The sequence below is a fragment of the Periplaneta americana genome, chromosome 9 (genome assembly GCF_040183065.1).
Source record: "Periplaneta americana isolate PAMFEO1 chromosome 9, P.americana_PAMFEO1_priV1, whole genome shotgun sequence".
Taxonomy (NCBI): domain Eukaryota; kingdom Metazoa; phylum Arthropoda; class Insecta; order Blattodea; family Blattidae; genus Periplaneta; species Periplaneta americana.
Window position 1 is genome coordinate 97,908,877 of NC_091125.1, and position 11,100 is coordinate 97,919,976.

Genomic DNA, 11,100 nt, shown 5'->3' on the forward strand with positions numbered 1-11,100 from the left:
AGCCTATCAAGTTTTCTGTGCATAAGAAGCTATTTTAATCTTACCTGTCCTCGATTCACTCAGAAGTTACTGAAATAACATTACAGAATTATGTCCATCTAGAGAAACTACACTTTCCAATGGTGAATTAATAATTAATTATACAAATCTGTTAATTTAGCTTCCGATATCACTTCATACAAACACAGAAACATTATCTGTAGGCTATCTTTCATAGCTTTCGATTGTTGCTGTCCAAGGTCCCTTATAGACGAAGTCATTTGTTTTTTAATTCATTACACGGCCTTAGATGGCAGTTATTTTAATTTTAAAACTCATTTATCTCATTAAATATCAGTCCTATCAAAATTTTTCAAGGAATAAAACTTATCGAAAATTATTTTTAAAGAAACTTTTGTTATGTAACTTTTTCACAAAAATCAATAATAAGCGAGATATTTCGATTTATTTAATTCAGGCCCCCTTATAACCCCCCTTTTAAATAATGTATTTTGAATGCCATATAGCCTAAAATCTAAGTTACAACGAACTTAATTTATATTCCAATTTTCATCGAAATCCGTTCAGCCATTATCGCGTGAAAAGGTAACAAACATACACACAGACAGACATACAAACAAAGATTTCAAAAAAGCTATTTTCGGTTTCAGGCTGGTTAATTATATATGTTAGGACCAATTATTTTTGGAAAATTGAAAATTACCAGAAAAATTTCGGCTACAGATTTATTATTAGTATAGATTATTATCATTATTATCATTATTATTATTATTATTATTATTATTATTATTATTATTATAAATAGGCTACAGAACTTAAAATATTCCAGTTAAGAATTATGTAAAAACTTTAACAAGATTATAGGATAACATCTCAAACTATAATATTATTTTTAAACACAATATGAATATCTTAGATAACAGTTCTGTATTGATTTATACAGGGACATCATTTTATTTTTACTAACATTTTTAATGTTAACTTGTCTATATCTCTGGATCAACGCCGTTTGCTACCCCCTTCCACGACTGCAGTTCGATGATACTGGCGTAATATACAAACAAATCACTTTACTAGGTATAGGAGAGAAGAAAAGTAGTTCATCCATAGGAAATATTGCTTTTTTGAGTTTGTTCATTTTCATTAGGTTTTTGTTTAATCAAAATACAGTACAGTATTAACAATGAGTGTTTTTATTCACGAACTGAGCTGTCCATGTGGACGTATTCATTATGCAGTGTATATTATACTGTCTACAGCACATTACCGTACAATATAGACAATGAAGTTAAATTGAAAAATAATCATAATATGGATATTTAAACACATTTTTGAAAATGGTGGCCGTTCATTTCGATACAGGCTTCAGTTCTAATGTGCATATTATCGCACTAGACTATTGTACCTAATCCCAATTACTAGTTTCGTCCTTCGTACTAGTAACTCATTTTGAAATAATTCTGTACCTACTCTATAAAAGAGTTCCTTATGTACTGTAAATTCAATCTTCACTTCTGCCCGATCCGAAAAGATAAAATTACTCAGACATACTATCTACTGTCCGTCCAAGTGGTTTTGTCGTAGGGTCGTAGAAAGGGAGGAAATCACGTGACAGTTAATTACTTAACGAGGCCCTTTTATTTAAGTTATTTAAAAAAGTTGTATAATATTACGTAGACGTCCAATTCCTAACATAAATTAATGTTTTCAGAAAAGAACTAAGACAGCCCAGCCACTACTGGCGAATAAAAGCTGGTGGGGGAAACCGGGATACGACGTAGGCAAATGGACGACAGTACCTGTGCGAGAATTATTCAATATTGAAAGCTCTTTCGTCACTGGAAAACGCGAACATATTTTTGGAACATACTGTTTACAGGAAATACTACAACTGTCTTTACATGGATATGTATTAGGTTCCCATTTCTGTAGACATGTCTTCCAAAAAGGGGGTGCCTGTATTTTTATCAGAGAGGATCTATTATTTAGTAAAATTGATATATCTGATTTTTGCCTTGAACAAGATATTGAAATCTGTGGAATACAAATTGGTTATGAGATATCAAATTTAATTATCTTATGTGTTTATAGGGCGCCAATGGGAGATTATAAGAAATTTACAACTAACTTAGATTCATTATTGAAAAGACTTTATAAACCACATACCGAATTTGTAATCTGTGGTGACATAAACATAGATTATCTATCAGAAAGCTCACGTAAAAGAAAATTAAACTCACTTCTTGAAACTTATAATCTTAGTCACACAGTAAGTTTTCCAACCAGAACACAAGCTGGAAGTAGTACTGCCATTGATAATATATTTATAGATAAAAGTAGATTGAATTCCTATTCAACAGTACCATTAGTCAATGGCCTGTCTGATCACGATGCACAAATTCTAAGTGTTTTCAATATGAGTGAAAAATTCCAAAGTGTTAATCTAAAAATAAAAAAAAGGATTATAAATGCTGAATCTCTTCATCATTTAAATACATGTCTACAAAATGAATCTTGGGAAAATGTATATAGTACCGATACCATTGATATTAATACTAAATTTAATGCATTTTTCACTACATTTACGAATTATTTCAATGAATGTTTTCCAGTCAAGGTGGTGAAAAAATGTAAAAGTAAAAACACGTGGATAACTCAGGGAATTAAAATATCATGTGCTAGAAAAAGGAATCTATATTTAATGAGTAGGAATAGTGATGATCCTCATGTTCTTAATTACTACAAGAATTACTGTAAAACTTTGACAAAAGTTATAAAAGATGCAAAGAAAATGTATCTGAATGAAAAAATACAAAATTCAGATAATAAGATTAAAACTATTTGGGATATTATTAAAAATGAAACTAATCGATATTCAAAGAGTGAAAATATTACTTGCATTAAAATCAATGATAGTAAAATAGATAACCCAAAATCAATTGCAAATCATTTTAACGACTTCTATATAAATATTATTCAGAACTTAAACATTCAAGATTGTGCAGAAGATGCTGCACTTGGTTACCTAACTGATGCATTTAACACTGAGTTTTTAGGTCTCAAATTTATTCCCACTACCGCAGCAGAAATCATGCATGTGATAAAACAACTAAAAACAAAATATTCCTCTGGATATGATGAAATTCCAAGTAAAGTTCTGAAAGCTTGTTCTGAAATATTATCCCCTCCGTTAAGCTATCTATGCAATTTGTCAATGCAATGTGGTATTTTTCCAGAAAGACTCAAATATTCAATAGTAAAACCAATATACAAAAAGGGAGATAAATGTACTATTGCTAATTACAGACCCATATCATTATTAACAACATTTTCAAAAGTGTTTGAGAAAGTTATGTATAATAGATTATATCATTACCTGGAGTCCAACAATATATTAGTTTTAGAACAGTTTGGATTTAGAAAACAAAAATCGACAGAGAATGCTGCTTTTAGTTTGGTGGATGAAATACTAAATTCATTAAATTCGAAACTACATGTAGGTGGGATTTTTTGTGACTTGGCTAAAGCATTTGATTGTGTAGACCATAGTATATTAGTAAAAAAATTGAAGTTTTATGGCATTAAAGATGAGATGTTGGGTTGGTTTACATCGTACTTATCAAATAGGAAACAAAAAGTAGAAATAAATGTACCAAATAGTCATAAAGTTACTTATTCAGAATTTAAAAATATTAAACATGGTGTTCCGCAGGGGTCAATTTTAGGTCCATTGTTGTTTCTAGTTTATATTAATGATTTAGCCTTGACCATAAACAATTCATCCCATGTAATTTTATTTGCAGATGATACAAGTGTAATTATTTCAAGCAAACAATACGATCATTTTATAAACACTTCTAATACAGTGCTGAATCTAATGAATGAATGGTTCCATGCAAATAAACTAGCACTTAATGTTGATAAAACCAGTGCAGTCAAATTTAGTACACACAATAGTGCTCAGGTTTCCTACAGTATTCGATTAAATGGAACTCATCTCAAAGAATCTATAAGCACAAAGTTTCTTGGTTTAGAATTGGATAATCACTTGAACTGGAAAACGCATATAGAATGTATTACTCGTAAATTGAGCTCTGCCTGTTATGCATTAAGATCCTTATCTACTATTGGTGATATAAACTTACTCAAAATGTCATACTTTGCATATTTTCACTCTGTAATGAAATATGGCTTAATATTCTGGGGTAACTCGTCTGAAGCTAAACACGTTTTTGTTTTACAAAAGAAAGCTATAAGAATAATGGCCGGTGTGCATAAAAGGACCTCATGTAAAAATATTTTCCGAAACTTAGAAATCTTGACTTTACCTTGTGAATACATTCTTTCCGTAATGATGCTGTATATTAAGAACCAAGATAAATTCAGTACTAATCAAGACATTCATCATTTTAATACAAGACATAAATCAGATCTTCATCTACCCTCTGTTAGTCTAAGCTGTTTTAAAAAAGGAGTTCGCTATTCATGTATAACAGTCTTCAATGCACTGCCTAATTATCTTAAAGATTTGAAGAACAACGAGAAAAGGTTCAGAAAAGAATTAACCAAATTTCTACATACTCATACCTTCTACACAATTGATGAATTGTTTATGCTTGTGAATTGAATTATTCTACTTAAATGACATGAACAATTTTATATAGCTCAACTAAAATATGTTTTTATATTGACTTAATCTGTTTACTATGTATTGTATTTTTTGTTTAGCATAACTGATGAATTGTATGTACTGTAAATTGAATAGTATACTGTATAGGTCAACTGATGAATTGTTTAAGCTTATAAATTGAATTAATCTACTTCATATGAATTGTATAGCTTAACGAAAATAAGTTTGTAAATTGAACTAATTTGATTGTATATGTTTGTATAGTTTGGCTGATGAATTGTAAATGTTCTTAAATGATTACTAGTCAGTGTAGCTCTACTGATGAATTGTATACAGACCTACTGTAAATTGAATGGTAATATGTATAGCTCAACTGATGAATTGTTTATGATTATAAATTGAATTAATCTACTTGATATTAATTGCACAAATTTGTATAGCTTAATGAAAGTATGCTACTTTGTATTGTATATATTTGTATAGATTTGGCCGATGAATTGTATATGCTTTAAATTGAATAGTAATCTATATAGCTCTACTGATAAATTGTTTGTTTGTAATTTGAAGTAGTTTGCATGATATGTATTATCAATTTCTGTATATCACAACTGGTTGAATTGTTTATGCCTTAAATTTAATTAAATTGTTTTGTATTATAATATAGCTCAACTTATGAATGATCGTTTGCGTTTGTAAATTTAATAATCTGATTGGCTATGTATTGTATACTTTTAGTAGAGCCATCGATGTTGGTCAGTCGACAGACTCGCTGGGCTGCTGATCCGGAGCTGCGTTCGGGCTTGGGTTGGACCCCCCTTTGGACTTTGGTTTCTTCGGAGGTTTTCCCCAGCCGTGGGACTGAAGCCGGATGGTCTATGGCGAGTCCTTGACATCAACCCCTTTGATTTGATTACCCCCTTTGATTTGATTACCTGGTTGGGTTTTTCCGAGGTTTCCCCCACCGAAAAGGCAAATGCCGGGTAATATTTTGGCGAATCCTCGGACCTCATCTCATCTCACTACATCTCGCCAAAATGTAAAAAAATGTAAAAAAAAATGTAAAAAAATGTAAAAAAATTGTACAAAATTGTAAAAATTGTAGAAAATTACTAAATTGTAAAACTATAAAAATTTGTAAAAATTGTAATTGTAATATTGTAAAATGTTGACATGTTCCACATCTTAAAGCTTCATTGCTCATGTAAGATCTATGGAATAAAATAAATGAATGAATGAATGAGTATGACCGTAAGGCTACAATGACTGTATATGCGGTCTTGGATCTGTGTGGAGGACGGTTGAACTTCATTAGTAGAAGGGGTGGGAGTGAAGTACATTCAAATACTCAGGTACAATAAAAATTGAAGTAAAAATAAAACGATGTCCCTGTACCTATAAGATGGAAAAATATATCGAGATATGGATGAGTTTCGGAAATCTGAAGTATCAGAAGTTCTAAAAATATGTGTTTTCTTAAAAATAGTATACATTATTTTGATTGCATTATACTTTTTCCCTGCTTTAGTATATTGATATTTCCGGTCAGTTTTCGCTCACTTGACTATGAGTGTGTTTACCCTTTGTTGTACTGAACAGTCTGCGGAGCTCCTCGTCCAAACTCGCGTTGAGTGGATACATTGCCGCGTGACCGCACTCCATCTGCTCCCCTGGGTTCAGCTTCAAGCTTCGAGTAGGTTGTTGAACTTGTTCAACAGTAACTACACAAAACATCAGCTCGTGTGACAATGGCCGAAACACTGCTGTTAGATTCTAGCACCCTTGCAGATGATGATATACCTCTCCGGATTGCTAGATGACTACACTGTCTACCACTGTGACGTTCCTCCTATCAAGCCTGGGCTTAGCAGGGTCACTACTCGCAGAAACTTAAAATCACCCGCACTTTGTACTTTGCACTTATTTGAACAAAGAGTATCTAAAGTGCGACCCATTATCTGCAACTGGATTCTATGCCTGCTTTCGTAATATTGAAGAAACCAAATTGTGAAGACTTCTTCTGGTAGAATTATTGAATTGCTTGAGGCAGGTGCAAGCTTAATCTATACAACCATGAAAACTGTAAAATCATTATTTTTATACACTAGCATTATAAACTGTCTTTATCGTCATTCAAAATCGCTCACAATATGCTACATTATTGTACCAGTGCAGTAAAATATAACCCTAGATCGTATATACCCAGATTTCTCGGCGTTATAGGCTTGACCGTAACAACTTTTGTCAGGTTTACTATGCTGCCATCTATTTGTTACGTAAGGAGTCACGTCATAACTCCCATTTGAATTGCATTAGCGACTGTGCTGTCATCTCGTGTTCGTTTACGGCGGACGGGTGGCGATCCTGGCGGTTGTTCTCTTCAAAGTGTAACCGATTTTAACATAGGAATGAGCAATCTACAGAGTGTTTCCGAGGTGCTGTTACAAACTTTCAGGGATGATGGCGAGATTCATCATTATGGAACAAGACATAATTACCACCTTGTGACCCCTAGGGATAGATTAGCCAAGTCTGAACAATGGTTTACATCAATTACATTGTTTATGTTTAATAAACTTGCTTATAGTGCACATATTATTAATTTTAATAGATTCAGATGTGTTATTCGTGACTGGCTAATCAAAAACCTTTTTTTTATGATAAATGAATTTATGGAAACTAGTGTTGATACAGTATTTTAGTTTGTTTGTTTCTTATTTTTCTTTGGCTTTGTCTATGTATCTGTGATACCACAACTGTTTTTATCAATAAGTCATTGTGTAGTTTCATGTACACGTATTTCATTATCTATTATTAACTTTCAAGTCTCATGGATTAATATTTTCAGACATACTGTACATGATTTTATAGCCTATTTGATTTATATTTAAATTGTACCGAATAACTTTTGTGAAACTGTATAATATTATGTCATCGTAATACAGATTTATTTTAACTACAACTTCTCTGGTGCAATGTAAATGTGTGTACGTATTTTGATGACGTTCCATACTGTAAGTTTCCGATTTAGACTAAATTAAATTGATGAAAGCTTGCAAACTACTGTCTGCTATAATCCCGCCCATTAAGGCAAGAGACGAAAACTTATCCCTATTTAATGTAAAATGTGCACTTTGCTAAGGGAGGGGGGCATAAGAAGTAACTGAACATGACTTACAGCCAGAAACGCTACCTTTTTCACATTATAGTTGTGTGAGAAAGTGGAAATTGGGCACTTTTTCACTAAAAAAATTAAAACTAGGTCTTGTTCTATAAGAATGTATTGTATGAGAAGCTTATGATACATTTATTTTTGGTTTATGTAGGCAACTGTCTCTACATTTGATACATATTATTTGTACAAATAGAGATCTTTGTCCACCGTAGAATGGAGAAGGGATAAAAGTAAAGGACAGGACAAGGATACAAGAGGAATAAAATACAAGATAACAATTTATGGTGCAATATTGAGGGTTGGGAGGCAGTACAAAACGACTGAAAGTAATGGGGGCAAATAGAAAGATTGAAATAAAATTGGAGAAAGGATCAGATAAAGTGTTCCATAAAACAAATAAGGTATTGCGTGGTGTGAGAGATATTTAAGACTGATACAGTACCATAGCAGCCGAAGTCGTGAAGGAAGTAGATGTACTCGTACAGTATGTTCTACAAGGGAGACGCGAGTTCGAGGACAAAAAAAAGTCTTCGAAGCTTGCATGTTCCTCTGATGTTGTCTTCCTCGCGATCTAAGCCATCGGCGTGGCTCAGTCGGTTAAGGCGCTTGCCTGTTGGTCTGAAGTTACACTCGGGCGCGGTTTCGATTCCCGCTTGGGCTGATTACCTGGTTGGGTTTTTTCCGAGGTTTTCCCCAACCGTAAGGTGAATGCCAGGTAATCTGTGGCGAATCCTCGGCCTCATCTCGCCAAATACCATCTCGCTATCACCAATCTCATCGACACTAAATAACCTAGTAGTTGATACAGCGTCGTTAAATAACCAACTAAAAAAAAACATCAGTAATAGCTTTTGCCAGCGGATGGCGCAAGCGGTAGAGGCACGGCATGTCTTTATCGCTTGGCCTGAAGGGTTGTGGATTCGAGTCCCGCCTCGGGCATGGGTGTTGTGTATGTAGGCCTACTAGTTTAAGGAAAATCAGAAAAACAGAAACAAGATAAACAGAAAAAAAATTACCATAAACCAGCCACTCACCATTGTTTGTCAGTTGGTTACCATAATATCTATTTAATCCGGCGTACGTGAATTTCAACCTGATACTTTGAATGTTTAATGACAATAAAATCTCTCGAACAATAATAAAAGTATCGCAAAGTTTTTGTTGCAAGTTATAATACAAGAATAACATTGACAAAGGGAAAACATTAGGGGTGCTATTCATAGACATTTCGCTAGCCAACGCTACGAGCGTGCTAAACTAGCCCCGGCTATCGACTGGCTACTTGTACAGGATTCATATCATATCAGAATCTCTAGAATTCCCCTGATTTGTGATAGATAACAAAAGCACTGCCCGAAGCTATCGATTCATTATATTTTAATTCGATTAATTTGCGACGCTTTGTAAGCTGCGATGGTTATCTAGCGTTTGAGTCAAATGAAGGTGATAATGCCAGCGAAATGATTCAAGGGGTCCAGCGCCGGAAGTTACCCAAGCATTTGCTCTTAAAAACCCTGGAGGGAGAACTCCGGAAACACCTCAACCAGGTAACTTATGCCAACCAGGATTTGAATCCAGGCCCGCTCGTTTCACGGTCGGACGTGCTAACCTTTACTCCACAGCTGTAGACTCGACGCTGTCTTAGCACGCAGAGGTTCTTTAACGTCATCGAACGCATTATGCCAACAGTCTAAAAAATACCTTCTTTGAGAGTTCATGTCTAGAAAAAAAGAAGACCAGAGTTTCATCTTAATTAACGCAGAGTGCAAATTGACGAATTGAGATATACTTAACAATAGACGTAAATGATTTCAATGGAATTTCGTATGGAAAGACTTCCAGTGATATTCGGTTATAAATAGTCAATTAAAATGCGTGATCTACAGTATTTGAAGAGTCTATGTACTACGATCGAACATCAATACCTGAAATAGTGTTACTGCGAGAAGCGAATACACACGGACTGAAAACTCTCAATCTGCATCTAATCTAAGTCCGCGTGCTGACAAGCTAAATTGGCCTGCCTGTCTCGCAAATTGCGTTGCTCGCTAGCTAGGTGTCAGCTTTTGTACAGCTCAACAATTTACCTTTATACTATCTTACAGTATCTTCAAAAATGATAGGCAATTATGTCAGGTGAGTCACGTGCCCCTTATTTATACAAAGTTATGCAATCCGTCACATTAACAGTCAATTCCGTAAACACAGTACTCGTAACGATATCTTAAAAGGAAAGGGGAGTAGTGTGCATGTCATTAACGGTCTTTCGAATCAATTAATGTCTTTAGGGTCATGATGCTCAACTCCTAAATATAAATATTAACACATTATCAAAAAAAAAAACTAAAGTGAAACAGACAGATAATTATATCACATGCAAGTACATAGGCCTAAGTATGTAGAATATATTACACACATATATATATATATGACATAAAAGCAGACGTATTACATAAAATTACATACATGTGACATAAAACATATTATATATAAAGAAGTAAATATTTAATAATAATAATAATAATAATAATAATAATAATAATAATAATAATAATAATAATAATGTTACGTAGAAATTAAACAGACACAAAAAACAAACATATTGCATAAGAACAGACATATTATGAGTACATAGATAATGTACAAACGACAGAAAAAAATAATTAGCACATAAAAATTACACATATATGACATACAAAAATATATTACACAGAAATTACATAGATATTTATCACAAAACTGATATTATATGGAAGTTTCATATATACGACATAAAAAGACATTAGATACAAATACATAGTTGATATTACATGACAATACATTAATGCAGCCGTGGCGAAAATGTGACTCGCGAGCACATTGTGGCTTGCAGTGATAGCTGTGCAATTTCTCTTGCTTCCTACCTCCTCCAACCCCCACCCTCTCACTCACTGGAGTCAAACTCCGTTCCATTTTTATTTGTCTCTGATCTGCAAGTGGTGTATCATCGCAATGTCTCTCTCTTAAAACCATGTACCTGTACAAAATCGAAAGTTTCAAGTAGGATGGGAGGATGTATTTTTTTGCTGCCAATATGATGAGAATATTAAATGTATGATTTGTTCACAAGTATTACGAAGAAACATTATACTACATGCCACTCATGAAACATTAAAAGCTCAGTACGTCGATCCTTTTTCAGCAGATGTACGAATACTGCGGTTAGATCTTCACTTTAAACTCACAGATTTACAATGTGATGTTAAATGAAAGCTAGATGTAAGGACTGACAAATGTTGAACTTTTCAAATATTTGCCA